Below are 14,720 nucleotides of genomic sequence, written 5' to 3' on the forward strand. Positions count from 1 at the left end.
TTGTTTCTTTTTTTTTCACATTCGTACCCTAATATTTCTTTTTTTTTTTTTTTTTAATTTATGATTAACGTCGCATCTTACCCTCTGGTCATTAGCGACGGCTAGGTAGTATCTCCTTCATTTCAAGACGATTATATCTTATGGTAGATGTTAGTTTCCTATAGATAATTCCGGACATTTCCTATGTGTTTTTGCAACGTCAGGGCTGCCGGTGAAGTTATTTTGTATTTTTGCCTTTTGAGCGTGGTACTTGCTGCATTCAAATAGAAGATGATTGCTTGATAAAATTCGGTTGCATTGGATACACATTGGGGATTCTGTTTTTCTTTAATAGATACTCATGTGTGAGTTTGCAGTGTCCTGTTCTAAGCCTTGTCATGTCTTTTCTTTTCATGTTGTTGGTAGGCATTGTTTGATAGAAATCTTGGATTATATTATGAGTTTTTGTTTTTTTTTTTTTGGAGGTGTTCCATATTTTGTTCCATAATTGTTTTTCGGCATGGTGTACCCTAATATTTGTATTTTATGGTCCTTGCAGATTATTTTTAATTTCTCATTCTTGCTTCCTAATTGAATCTTTTGTGCCAATAGTTGAAATAATTCGAACTTTTTACGCTCCTAAACTAGCAATTAACATAATTTTTTATAAGACAGATCAAGTATAACATTATACAAGATATGATGTACAAAAATAACATTGTATTTGTTAAAGTTGTTAAAAATAATTGTTTTTACCATTTCTTAACTAATGAGAATGCAAATTTTGTAACTGTGTGTTTTATAACATTTCACACGACTTTTAATCGGTGCCCTTATGGGGGTGAAAAAAATCCATACTATTTGTAAAATTTTATTTTCCCGTGAGTCGTACAATTCGTTCCAAAAAGTTTGGCCAATTTTCTTATTGTATGTAGGTCGAATTAGCGAATTTAGCGAGTTCTTTTTCCGCCATTCGATTTTTTGTTAAGCAAAACGTTATGCATCCTAATCGGTTTTATCCTACTTTCCCCTAAATGATACTTTAACCATTGTTTCCTACGAGACTTGGAGGACTGTTTAGAATTTTGGAGCAAAAGTGCTCGGCAAAAGTATTTGCACGAATTCTACATTAACACGGGCGGTGTTAAACTTTTGACCTAACAGTTATGTTAGTCGTACGATTATCGGAACATTTTCTTCTTTCTCGAAAGAAAAAAATGGGACTTTTTGTTTCACGTAAGGGAAGCTTGGATAATTTTGAGTTCCTTTGTCCATAAGGAACAACGGCGCAGAAATTAATCGTAAATCGTGTACAATCAACGAATTTACAAGGAATTAGAATTAAAATAAAGTGGAGGTTCCAGCATCTGAATTAATATGGCGACGTGAGAATTTTCGGGTAATTGGGACGCTCGTCTTTTCTTTTTATATTTAAATATAGAATTATTTAAGACAAATTAAAAAAAAAATTTTTTTTAAATTATTTAGTTATTAATTATTTAATTATTTATTCCGCATATTTTTCCAACAAATCACTCGTCTATCGCGTTCTTTTCCTTTTTAAATACGAGATTATTTATTCCGTATTATTTTTCTAACAAATCATTCGTTTTCTTTTTTGATACTAGACTATTTGGTTCGTATATTTTTCTAACAAATCATTCGTTCACTGCGTTCGTTTCCTTTTTTTGATACGAGAGCATATTGCTGATTTTTCGTATGTTGGCCGAACAAACTTGATCGACTAACAGATCGATTAACAGAGGCAATTGTGGGCTTTCTCTTGCGCGAAGGGAAATCATTGGAGCACTGTCGCCAAACAGGAAGTCACCCGTACGTTCACTCTACCAACATCTCTCTACCAAGAAATTTTTCAATCTCTTTCTCCGCGATCTTTCCAAAGAGGAATTTCAAAATTTCGAAATTAATACGGATCGTTGGCGAATCTCTTCGAAATCTTTTACGATGCTTACGACTTTCGTCAAATAATCGATCAACCAGTCTTCACCCGGATGTTAAATTCATCCAGGTCAAAGAAGAAAAAAAAAAAAAAAAGAAAAAAGAAACTGTTCCAAAAAGTCGGAAAATTCGGTGGAATTTCGTCCAAGAATACCGTCTTATCCGAAAAAGTCCAAAAGAAAGAAATATAGCGCAAATGGTATTTACAGCAACGAACAAACCGTACACGGTGGGTTTGTTTTAACGATCGCCGATACGTTATAGCAGGCGTACGGCATTTCATACGATATATAGCGCCGTTGGTCGCTCGGACAAAACCGTCGAATAAATTCCATTAAGAGATTTCAAAGCCGCGCCACGGTCGCAAAGAAAGAATCAGAGCGAACGAACGACCATTTGAACGACAGAAGAAAATATACTGGCGGTGTAGGGTTGGGAAAAGGCAAAGGAAAAGGAAAAAAGGAGGGAACGGGGGAGAGAAAAGCGTAGATTGTCTCCGCAAGTTGTGTCTACGATAGGTACAACCGGAGGATCGAGGTAACGGTTTAACCCGGACACATGGCGGTGTACGTATATCGTTGGTACCGGGTATGGAGAGACGAGATACGCAAGTATGCTTTCTGTATAGATACGTGGTGGGTACAAGGTATTTCAAGGTGAACTTTCAAGCACGCTTGAAATTTTCGTTGTAAAATAAAGAATTTGTTTAAAAATTTGCGGTCAAATTTATGGGCCAATTTATAGTCAACCAGCGTTCGTTGTTAATCAACCAACTCCATTTTGCACGAGATCATGATTTTTTTTGACGAGAAAGTAATGCTGCTTAAATCTTCGGGAATGAATTGGATCCTGAAGCAGAGGATTTGTTTCGCTCATTAAATAATGCCTTGAACGAGAACGTATTGGTAACATTGGGGAAGATCCAAGCAAGTAATTCCTGAATATTAATCGAGGCATTTCCAAACAGCCGCGATGGGGATCAGTTGAATTGCAAATGTATGTCCTTTGCATATCCGCGATCTGATGATTATCGTCCAATTTCTCAGAAATTTTCAACCTTTAATCTTCAAAACCATGGTGGATCTAGTTAATGAAAAAGTGATTTTTAAAATGATTCTAGAGACGGATGAACTTTTATCGAGAACGAAAGTAGCCGTGTTTGAAACACGTGAACAGTCAGGCATAGTTTTGAGACTAAACGAACATTTCTCGCGAAGTGATAATAATTTAGAAAACACATGTTGGATGTATGAACAGTTTTGCAATTTTGACTACAACTAACAATATTTGTTTGTCGTTACTACTGCCATAGACTTATTCTCGAAATATTATAGAAATAGCGACAATTTATGAACCAGTCTGAAAAGTAGCTATTTGTGGACAGGCCAGACTCGTTTGATAAGATTTGAAAATGTTTTGTCGATCATTAACAATCATAGACTGAGAGGGACGCTTGTCTTAACACCTTGCGTTTACAACTGGTTCGCGGACCATAACGAGTGACCGAACCGTATACAATAATTAGTCACTTTCTTTTTCTTTTAAACTCGTCGGTATGAATAGAAATTATGATAAATTCGAACTCACTGGATTGAAATTATTAAGAAGTAATAAACTTATCATTTGTTTTGCCTGAGTTATACTTAAATATACTTAAAACTAAGAGAATGTTGCAATTTGGGACAAATAACTGTCGGCCTGCATGGCGCGTCATTCAAGCGCAAGAGGTTAACAACTGAGAATATCAAAATGTTTTCTGCTTTCTTATTCTCTTCATTTCTCATTTTAAGTTAGCGTGGCCGTCATTAACCTCGTTTTTTTAAATATTCGCGCGTAATATAAATAAATATATTGCTAGATTTAACAATAACTATTTATTTTAATCAATGAATAACAAGATTTTTGTGACGACCGATTTTTGCTTTGATTGATTATTAACCACTTGCGCTTGCGGCAACTGATTGCGGACCATAACGAGTGACCGAACCGTATACAATAATTCGTCGCTTTGTATATCACTGGCTAGAAATTATTAAGAAATAATAAACTTATCATTTGTTTTGCCTGGGTTACATTTAAATATACCTAAAACTGAGAGAATGTTGCAATTCGGGACAAATAATTGTCGACGTACGTGGCACGTCGTTCCAGCGCAAGAGGTTGACAACTGATAATACCAAAATGTTTTCTGCTTTCTCATTCTCTTCATTTCTCATTTTGAATCAGCGTCGCCGTCATTAACTTCGTTTTTTTAAATATTCGCGCGTAATATAAATAAATATATTGCTAGATTGAGCAATAACTATTTATTTTAATCAATGAATAACAAGATTTTTGTGACGACCGATTTTTGCTTTGATTGATTATTAACCACTTGCGCTTGCGGCAACTGATTGCGGACCATAACGAGTGACCGAACCGTATACAATAATTCGTCGCTTTGTATATCGCTGGATAGAAATTATTAAGAAATAATAAACTTATCATTTGTTTTGCCTGGGTTACATTTAAATATATACCTGAAACTGAGAGAATGTTGCAATTTGGGACAAATAATTGTCATTCCAGCGCAAGAGATTAATCTCCAATCGTTGCCTCACGTGTCGGCACGTCGCAATGTTCCATCCGGAATCACAATGTCCCATACGTAGCACGCGATACTTGCCCAAATAAGTCGTAGCTGATGCTTAAGTGTCCTTGATAGCATGCGGATTGGATGCGAGTCGCGGTAAAAGGATCGAACAAGTAGACGTGAGCAAATTTAACCGCGGTATGCAAAGTAGGAAAGGGGAGACACCTCGCCGGCACGTTAGAAGATTCGCAGTTGCGAATAGTTGGATGGATGGATGCTGTTTCGAAAGTGAATTCCGCGAAAGGAGATACTCTCGGTCGTTGTTGAACAGTTTGATAATTCTCTGTAGTGCTCCCTGGTGAGAAGTGTTGTCTAGCGAAATAGGATTGATGGTTTGCCAATGGTGAGAGGGTGTCGAGGGCGCCGTGATTAGGGTTTCATCCATTGAAATGGTTTTCTCCGTTAATGTTAAATCGAATCACTCTTGTGGTGCGTTAATGTACGTGAGACACGATAAAATTGTTTTATCACGTTTTATAAAATACTTGATCCTCGATCGAACTTGGAGATCGGTGTGAAGTGCTCTCTGTTTTCTGAAAAGTTTAAACTCGTGGAATTTCTGTCATTTTAAATTGTGAAGGTTCCCATGAAGGTTCATTTTAAATGAAAGAAGCATAACGAGATCATTTCGTGATATCCTGAGCGATGCACAGTGGGATATTTGGTCGAAAAAGTCGAAAAATATTATTTTAACGTTATTCATATGCTCAGAGTTGTAATACATATACAGTGAGGAGCATAACTGTACCAGCGATAATTTCGACTGACGTATATTTATGTTTGTAAAACAAACATCACGTGATCATCCACTTGCTCTCATTTCAAAGCACGAACCTTTTAGTTATAACAGCCGCGAGAGTTTATTGTTTTCAAAGACGACTTTACATCGTGTGACGAGTGACAAAATGAGGACGATTTCAAAAATCCAAATATGTCTGACGACACATTAAAAAATCTTTCTCTCGCGAACTAAATCCGCCATCAGTTTGAAAATTGAAGTCTCTCCTTCGCAACAACCCCTTAAAACTTGTTCTACGATTTTTATTTCGCGCATTTTACTGAACGAGTATAAATTTCGAACGAATGAAATGCTAAAAAGAAATTAATTGCACAGCGAGTTGTACAAAGAGAAACTTTCAATTTTCAAAGCCGTGTGTTGGATTCAGTTATGAAAAAAAAAAAAATTACAATACGTGCCATGAAATCTCTTGACTTTCGACTAAGTTTAACGATTATTGGTAAATGTATAAAAAAATATATATACATTTTTTTTATTTATTTATATACATATATATAAAATTACTACTTTATTCCTCAGACATTCGACGTTTCGCTTTGAATGGTAAAATCTTTTTGGCTCGTGTAAAATTTCTGAAAATTGCCTTTTACCCCCGTCTCACTGCACCACGGAGTGAAGTTATTCTAACTATTCCTCGACGTGGAAGCAATAACAGTTACCGGATAACTTAATGTTATTTTTAATTTGGTGCTTGCCGATGCTGCTCCGTTAGACCTCGGATATTTTACGTTTCTCAATCTGACTCTCGTCTCGATCGACGAAAGGACTTTTATTATCATTCTTTTCTTATCTCAAAATCCGAAATTGAATATCAGCCCGAGATTGAAAATTCATGTTTCCCTTAAGCTTGGAGGATTTCCAGCGACGGTGAAACTTCGTTTCAATATATTTCTTTTTTCTTTTTTTCACGATCAGTTCGTTTTCGGCGTTTCTAAAACCGTGTTCAGGTTATTTCCCCAGTTTTACGTAACGTACTTAATCATGTTCGAAACGTTTGCAACCTCAGCGACGTGGGTGAAGAAGCACCGGAAGCATAAACTAGCGGTGACATCTCGACGCTCGGAAGTCTTCGAGGATCGGGCCCTCGAAGATTTGTGTATTTCAGAGGGTCATCCGATTTATGCCAGATTTATCGCACGGAAGTTGGACGACCGCTTATTACGCCGCTCGAGGATGTCTGGATTAACCAATCCAAGCAACGATGTTCCGCTGCCGCAATTCTTTCATTTGCAATTCTTTTCAATCAGTGGATATTCTACTTTGCGTTCTATGGATTCTACAGATTCTGTATTCCACTTGCAGCGAAGCTGTGAAAGGAAATTCTAAAAACCAACGTTTCCCCATAGTTACTTGGATCTTGCAATATTCAGAGAAACCAAAATGTTTATAATATTGTGATAAATCATCACTTGGTCCTTGGTAGGTTAATTGTCAGCAATCTTTTCAATTCTAAGAAACTAAAGTGCTTTAAATATTGTTATAAATTACTATCTGGTCCTCAGTAGGTTAATCTTCAATAATCATACTTGGATCTTTTCAATCCCAAGAAGTCAAAATATTCATAATATTGTGATAAATTATCACTTGGCTTTCAGTAAGTTAATTTTCAGCAATCTTTTCAATTCCAAGAAACTAAAATGCTTATAATATTGTTGTAAATTATCACTTGGTTCTCAGTAGGTTACTCTTCAATAATCATACTTGGATCTTTTCAATTCCAAGAAGCTAAAATGCTTATAATATTGTTGTAAATTATCACTTGGTTCTCAGTAGGTTATTCTTCAATAATCATACTTGAATCTTTTCAATCCCAAGAAGCCAAAGTGTTCATAATATTGTAATAAATTATCACTTAGTCTTCGGTGGGTTTTTTTAATCTTCAGCAATTGTACTTGGACTCTTTTCAATCCTTGGATCTTTTCAATCCCAAGAAACCAAAGTATTCACAATATTATGATAAATTATCATTGGGTCTTCAGTAGGTTAATCTTTAGCAATTGTACTTGGATTTTTTCAATTCTTGGATCTCTTCAATTCCAAGATATCAAAGTGTTTATAATGCTGTGATAAATTATCACTTGGTTTTCAGTAGGTCAATCTTCAGCAATTGTACTTGGACGCTATCCAATACTTGGATCTTTTCAATTCCAAGAAACTAAATTGCTTATAATATTGTGATAAATTATCACCTGGTCATGAATAAGTTAATGTTTAGCAATCGTACTTGGACTCTTTCTAATGTTTATGTCTGTATTACTCTCCTCTCTGACAATGACGAATACAAGACAATTTGCCGATTTCTATCAGTACAATAGACCAAGTCTGAAAATTACGTAAAATCGAACACGAGGTAATTCCTCGTGGAAAACGGTTGGAGAACAAAAACAGGGAATAAAATCTGTTTGTCCGAGGCATAATTTTCCAAAAATTACTGACGAATAAATTGTTTACCTTCACGAATTGTACTTTTTTATTTTCCACGGTGTTCTGCAGTTAGTTGGAAATTATTTTTCTCAAAAAAAAAAAAAAAAGGAAGATGAAAACATGTTGGTGGGTTTGGTCGTGCAAAAATTGATTTGACAAAGGTCGCGAAATGGCGAGATTATTCTAATATCGTGGTAAAAATTGTCATAAAAATATTTAAAAAACTAATACTAATACTATTCTAAAATATTTAAATAACTAATACCAATACTGTTCTAAACTATTTAAAAAACTAATACCAATACTATTCTAAAATATTTGAAAAACTAATACTAATACTATTCTAAAATATTTAAAAAACTAGCACCAATACTATTCTAAAATATTTAAAAAAACTGATACTAATACTATTCTAAAATATTTAAAAAACCAATTGCTAGGGCACGGTGGAACGCGCGTGTAAGCGAATTTCCCGGCGAGCCAGCCTCACGTTCGTTCGTCGTTTTCGTTTTGTTATCAATCGGCTGCCGTTGGTTGGATATTGCTCGCGGTAGGTGGAACTGGGAAAAGGCACGCCGGAGCGAGCATACCTACGAAAGAATTCAACTGTTTAGGAAAAAAGTGTCGTTACAGTTAACGGTTTCATCAATCGATTAACGGGGCCTCTCTGTTTCACGGTTCGGCGAACGCGCGCCGCGGAAAAACTGATTTCACCTATTTTTGCTGAAATTACCCCCTGGCCACCGTGTTTTCTGCCTGTTTTCCGTCCCAGTTGTTGCATCAACCGTGCCCCAACGGGAAACACCGGGTTATTACGTTTACGCTTGTGTGTAACACGCGACACGGTCGAGAAGAGTCGGAAAAATCTTGCTCATCGAAGACAGAAATTACATTCGCTCCTGCGATTGATTATTTATTTTTAACGTTGGCATTTAAATTAATTGAATTTAATTTAAAGAATCTTCGTGGAGGGGTCGTTTTGCATTTCATTCCACATTGCACACATTGTCGAAGAAATTTTTATGATTACAATTGAAGTGCAGTGGGTTGAAAAAATATTGGCAAGTACCTAGTTTGTTAGAAGAAAAATCTGGTTTTACGCATTTTTGTACAAGATGTTCCGTAGCACGTGGAAAGTACAGTAGACGATTCCTCGAGAAAATATACAGTTAACAGCGTGGAATAAAATTTGTTCGTTCGGGGATTTGTTTTCGAGAAAATCGAGTTTCTTCTGTTCTGAAGATTTTCCTTGATAATCGTGCACTATTATAAAAATTGTAGAATACACTTTAGAAACAAAACTATATACGCCCCACGGAAATTAACCAGAAATCGGCATGGAACGTATTAACCACTTGCGCTGATTGCGGACCATAACGAGTGACCGAACTGTATACAATAATTCGTCGCTTTCCTTTTCTTTATTTTAATCAATTTTTATATTCAACTTTTCTATTTATTTTAATCAATGCACAACAAGATTTTTGTGACGACTGATTTTTGCTTCGATTGATTTAACCATTGATTGATTTTAACCATTTGCGCTTGACAACTGATTGCGGACCATAACGAGTGACCAAAACCGTGTACAATAATTCGTCGCTTTTCTTTTCTTTCGAACTCGTCGGTACGATATCACTGGATTGAAATTATTAAGAAATAATAAATTTCTTATTTGTTTTGCCTGAGTTGTACTTAAATATACTTAAAACTGAAAGAAAGAAAAAATGTTGCAATTTTGGGAGAAAAAATATTCCAGCGCAAGAAGAGAATAACCGAGAATACAAATTATTTTCTGCCTTCTTATTCTCTTCATTTCTCATTTTAAATCAGCGTCGCCGTCATTAACCTCGTTTCTTTAAATATTCGCGCGCAATATAAATAAATATATATTACAAGATTGAACAATAACTATTTATTTTAATTAATGCATAATATGATTTTTGCTTCGATTGATTATTAACCACTTGCGCCTGCGGCGACTGATTGCGGACCATAACGAGTGACCAAAACCGTGTACAATAATTCGTCGCTTTCCATTTCTTTCGAACTCGTCGATACGATATCACCGGATTGAAATTATTAAAAAGTAACGAACTTATCATTTGTTTTGCCGGGATTAAATTTAATTATATTTAAAACTGAGAAAAGCAATTTTGGGAGGAAAAAATTCTCGACGTGCGTCATTCGAGCGCAAGGGGAGCAAACTTCCATAAAACGGCGTGACAGTGTCTCGCTTGCCGTCTTCTGCCGCTATTTCACAAATGACGTTTGCACAGTGTTAAAATAATTCGCGGCAACGCGCGTTCGAAACGCGTTGGAAAATGACGGAGGGACGGCAGGAGCCTCTGTTTCAGCATCTCGCGTGAATTGAAGTTCGCCCGGCGAGAGATTCGAGTCGCCGAGACTCGTAAAGTCGTTAGCGAGCGGGACTCGCGAAACGTGTGAAACGCGGTGTAAACGCGGGAAGGACGAGTGAAGATAAAGTCAAGAAATTGTCGACGGGGTTGCAGGCCGTGGGTGGAACTTCGCCCGACGCTCGTTTCACACCTCGAAACTCCGAGTTAAAGCGTCACGGTGCGATACTTGGTTGGAAACATGTTTCTCTGCGTCTCTGCTGGATCAACTGTTCCTCCATCTTTCCTCGCGTTTCGTTCAGATTTTTTTCACCGGGTTCTGCGCGGTCCGATTGACCCGAATTCTCTCTCCTAAAAACTTTCGAAGCAGCAATTGCTCACGCCTTTGCGCCTTATCTCTGCGTTTTCTTCTACCTTTTCTTTTCTTTTTTTTAATTTTTACTACTTTTCCTCGAGTTTGTATTATTTGACTTTCGAAGCGGACACGGTTCTGTTTAATCGTCGAATTATATTTTATCACACGCACGCAAGTTGGAAGTTGGCTTAGCTTTTCTCCGCTAGGTTTCATTTTATCTAAGTTGCTCCTAGATCGGGTTAAAGGTTAAAGATTTTAAATTAAAAACGCCCGCGGGGAACTTTGGATTGCCAGCTCAAACTTGAAGAAGAAAGTTCGAAAAAAGATTCCTCGTGAAAATGACGCGACTAAAGAGAATTTACCAAATTTTGACAATTTTGACAATTTTGAAGTTGGGACCGGGAAGAACGGCAGAAGAATATTTTTTTCATTTTTCAATATTGATTTCATATTAGTGAATATTGCAAGGCTCGTGCGTGATGTTTTTTAAATCTGCAGGTCTTGAAATGTTGTATGTAGATTTTTTGACAGTAGTAGCAAAAAATTTCTCGCGGCAATAAGAAATTTACAGTAAAAGTTTCTCACTACGTAAGAAATTGATACTTTAATTTTGTTGATAACTTTAATTTTAACAATCACGAAGTTTTAACAGTCTTGAAATTTTAAACGTTACAAAATTTTGTAAACCCAAGCACGAATATAATTTCCTTGGAAGAACGTAGAAGAATTTTTTTTTTCATTTTGTAGCGAATATTATAAGACTTGTGTATGATGTTTTTTAAATCAGAGGTCTCGAAATGTTATTGTAGATTTTTTGACAGCGGTGACAAAAAATTTACAATAAAAATTTCTCACGGTAACAAGTAATTTACAATAAAAATTTCTCACTTCGCAAGAAGTGTATAAAACTTTATTTTTAAACTTAAAATTTTAATGGTCTTAAAATTTTAACAATTTTAAAAGTCTCAAAATTTTGTAAACTCAGTCTCAGATATCATTTCCTTGGAAGAATATTTTTTTCATTAGAGAATATTACGAGGCTCGCGTATGATATTTTTTAACTCCTTGCGCTGGCAATTGGTTCGCGGACCATAACGAGTGACCGTACCGTATAAATTCGGTTTCTTTTTCTTTCGTCGTTTTCTTTTTCTTTTGAATTCGTCGGTACGATATCACTGGATAGGAATTATTAAAAAGTAACAAACTTATCATCTGTTTTGCCTGAGTTACATTTAAATATACTTGAAACTGAGAGAATGTTGCAATTTGGGACAAATAATTGTCGACGTGAGTGACACGTCGTTCCAGCGCAAGAGGTTAACAACTGAGAATACCAAAATATTTTCTGCTTTTTTATTCTCTTCGTTTCACATTTTAAATTAGCGTCGCCGTAATTAACCTCGTTTTTTAAAATAATATATTTGCGTGTGATATAAATAAATATATTACGAGATTGAACAAGAACTATTTATTTTAATTAATGCATAACAAGACTTTTGTGACGACCGATTTTTGCTTCGATTGATTATTAACCACTTGTGCTTGCGGCAACTGATTGCGGACCATAACGAGTGACCGAACCGTATAAATTCGGTTTCTTTTCCTTTCGTTGTTTTCTTTTTTCTTTCGAACTCGTCGGTACGATATCACTGGATAGAAATTATTACGAAGTTACGAACTTATCATTTCTTTTGCCTGGGTTTATTAAATATTCTTACATTTAAATACACTTAAGTACATTTAAATATATTTGAAACTGAGAGAATGTTGCAATTTGGGGACAAATAATTGTCGACGTGCGTGGCACGTCGTTCCAGCGCAAGTAAATTAGAGGTCCAGGGGGCTGAAGGGGTTAAATAAGCTGAAGACACGACGGCTGTTTAGCGGAATTACCGCGGAATTCACACGTGTTCACATTCATAGAACAGAGGGGCGAGTAACTTTCCTCATTAACTTGAACTCTCGTTTTTCAAACGCGGTAGAACGACAGCCCAGCCAGCATCGTCACCGTCTCCGAGCCTCGATTGCGCAACGCGCATGATTTCGCTTCTATTCATACGTGAGAGCACGCGAGAAACAGATCCACGAAATTCTGCGATACAATTGTGGAAACCGTTCATTGTGCTCGCGGAGAGCTCATTGTCCTCCTCGTCTCGCCGCAACTGGCACGCAGTTCTTTCTATCGCGCGATTCACTTTACGCGGGTGTACTACACTGCTCGCAAAAATTAGGGGATATTTCAAAATGATTATGAAGCGATAAAAAAAAGAAGCATTTGATTCTTTTTTTTTTTTTTTTCATTAAACAAGAGCATTAAAAATGCAAACGATAAACTTCCTTCTTGTTTTCTTGTTTAATAAAAAAAAAAAAATATATCAAATGTTTCATATTTATTTTGAAGTATCTCCTAATTTTTGCGAGCAGAAACTATGAGAAACTACTCGATGAAATATTCAGTTCATTAATTTCAGAGTAACTGCAAGCTTGAGATTTTTGCGAAGAAAGATTCTGCGTGACAAATTTCGGGGGATTTCGTTGTGAGTTTGAAAAATTTTTTCAGAGAGACAAGTATCCTTGTTTATTCCTCGTGGAACTTGAGAGACACTCGGACTCGGTAGAAAGTAAAAGCTTCCAATACGAACGGCTCTTTTTCTCACGAAGTTTAAATTCGATGATTTTTCGCCGAGCAGATACCTTGAACTTTTATAACTTTGTGAGAAAAGATCGTTGGAAAACGAGCAGATTTTGAGGAGTTGTTGCAAAGGGGAGACTTTGATCTTCGAGAGATTACGACGGATTCAGTTATAAAAATTGTACATTTTTCAGTATTCAGTTTGGAAAATTTTCAGGAAGAAAAATTTACTTTACTTATCCAGTTCTTCTTCGAAATGGTGTAAAAACATTTCGGAAATGAACGAACTCGATACTGTGAAATCCTCATTCTTTGAAATGATCTCTGGTAGATGTTTTACTCACGAAGTTATTGCAGTTTCAGATTATTTTTCATTATCATTATTTTTCTAAGAAATTTTAAACATGAGAATTCTTGAAGAATTGTCGATACTTTGAATTTTCATAATTTCGCGGGAAAAAGAATCGTACATTCGCAAATTTTGAAGGGTCGTTATAAAGTGGAGACTTTGATCTTAAAGATCATGCTAAAAAATTCCGTGTCCACAGAGACGTGTGAATTTGCGAAATTTTCAGGAAGAAATATATTTTACTTGCTCCGTGTGTTTCAAAATAGTGTAAAAAGAAAGACAGAAGTAGAAGCTTGAATAATATAAAAGTAGAAGCTTCACGCTTCAAAATAAACTCAGATAGATTGTTATGGGGTATTTTTTTTACATTGCTATAGCAGTTCGAAGTGTCAACAATTTTTCATCGAGAATATTCTGTCGAATGAAAAAGAATTGTTGATACTTCAAAATTTTCTAACTCGGTCAAAAAAAATCGTAGAACAGTCCAACTGGACTCATTTTAAAGCATGAAGCTTCTATTCTAGTACTGAATTTTTTCAAAGATTATCAACCATTATTAACCTAGAGAATAATATACTTTTTTCACTCGAGGATCTCGCAAGTTCGAAACATTTTTATGGACACTGTGGGAAAATTTCACAATTAAAATTCTGAGAGAAGAAATTTCAATGATCTTAGTAGTGATTATTCGTTTGATTCAATTCGCTTTCCTTTCATCTTTCTCGCGATTTGAAATTTTTCATCGCACGGTACGAATATATATCCTCTGTATTTCCTCGACGCGAGGTCATTTGTTTCCTCGTGGCGAGACTTTCTTTCTCGTTCGTTACGATGTTTCGAAATTCACCGGCGCAACGTAAATAAGTATCGATAAAATTGAGCTGCGAGGCAACCAAGAGAATCGTATTTAATGCGCCGCCTAAGCGGATTTCATTCACGTTCAGCCGATATTAACATTATATATAATCTGATTATTTCGATAGTAGCGGCGAAAATCCCGAATCGGGATGTTTCGAGAGGAGCGAATCCCGCGAAAGTTTTTCACTCCGCCGCGAGCAAACGGCGGTAATCGAAATTGGATTTCTCGACGGGCTCGTTTCATTTCGTTGATGAGAAATTAATTTTTTTATTTCCCTTTTTTTTCTTTTTTTTTTTGCGGTTAAACACACCAGCTGTGTCCGATGATCCGTAAATTGTGCGTATGCGATTAGTTCGGTGTTTCGTGTCAGATAAT

The sequence above is a fragment of the Frieseomelitta varia genome, unplaced genomic scaffold, assembly GCF_011392965.1.
Source record: "Frieseomelitta varia isolate USP_RPSP 00005682 unplaced genomic scaffold, Fvar_1.2 scaffold_285, whole genome shotgun sequence".
NCBI classification, from domain to species: domain Eukaryota; kingdom Metazoa; phylum Arthropoda; class Insecta; order Hymenoptera; family Apidae; genus Frieseomelitta; species Frieseomelitta varia.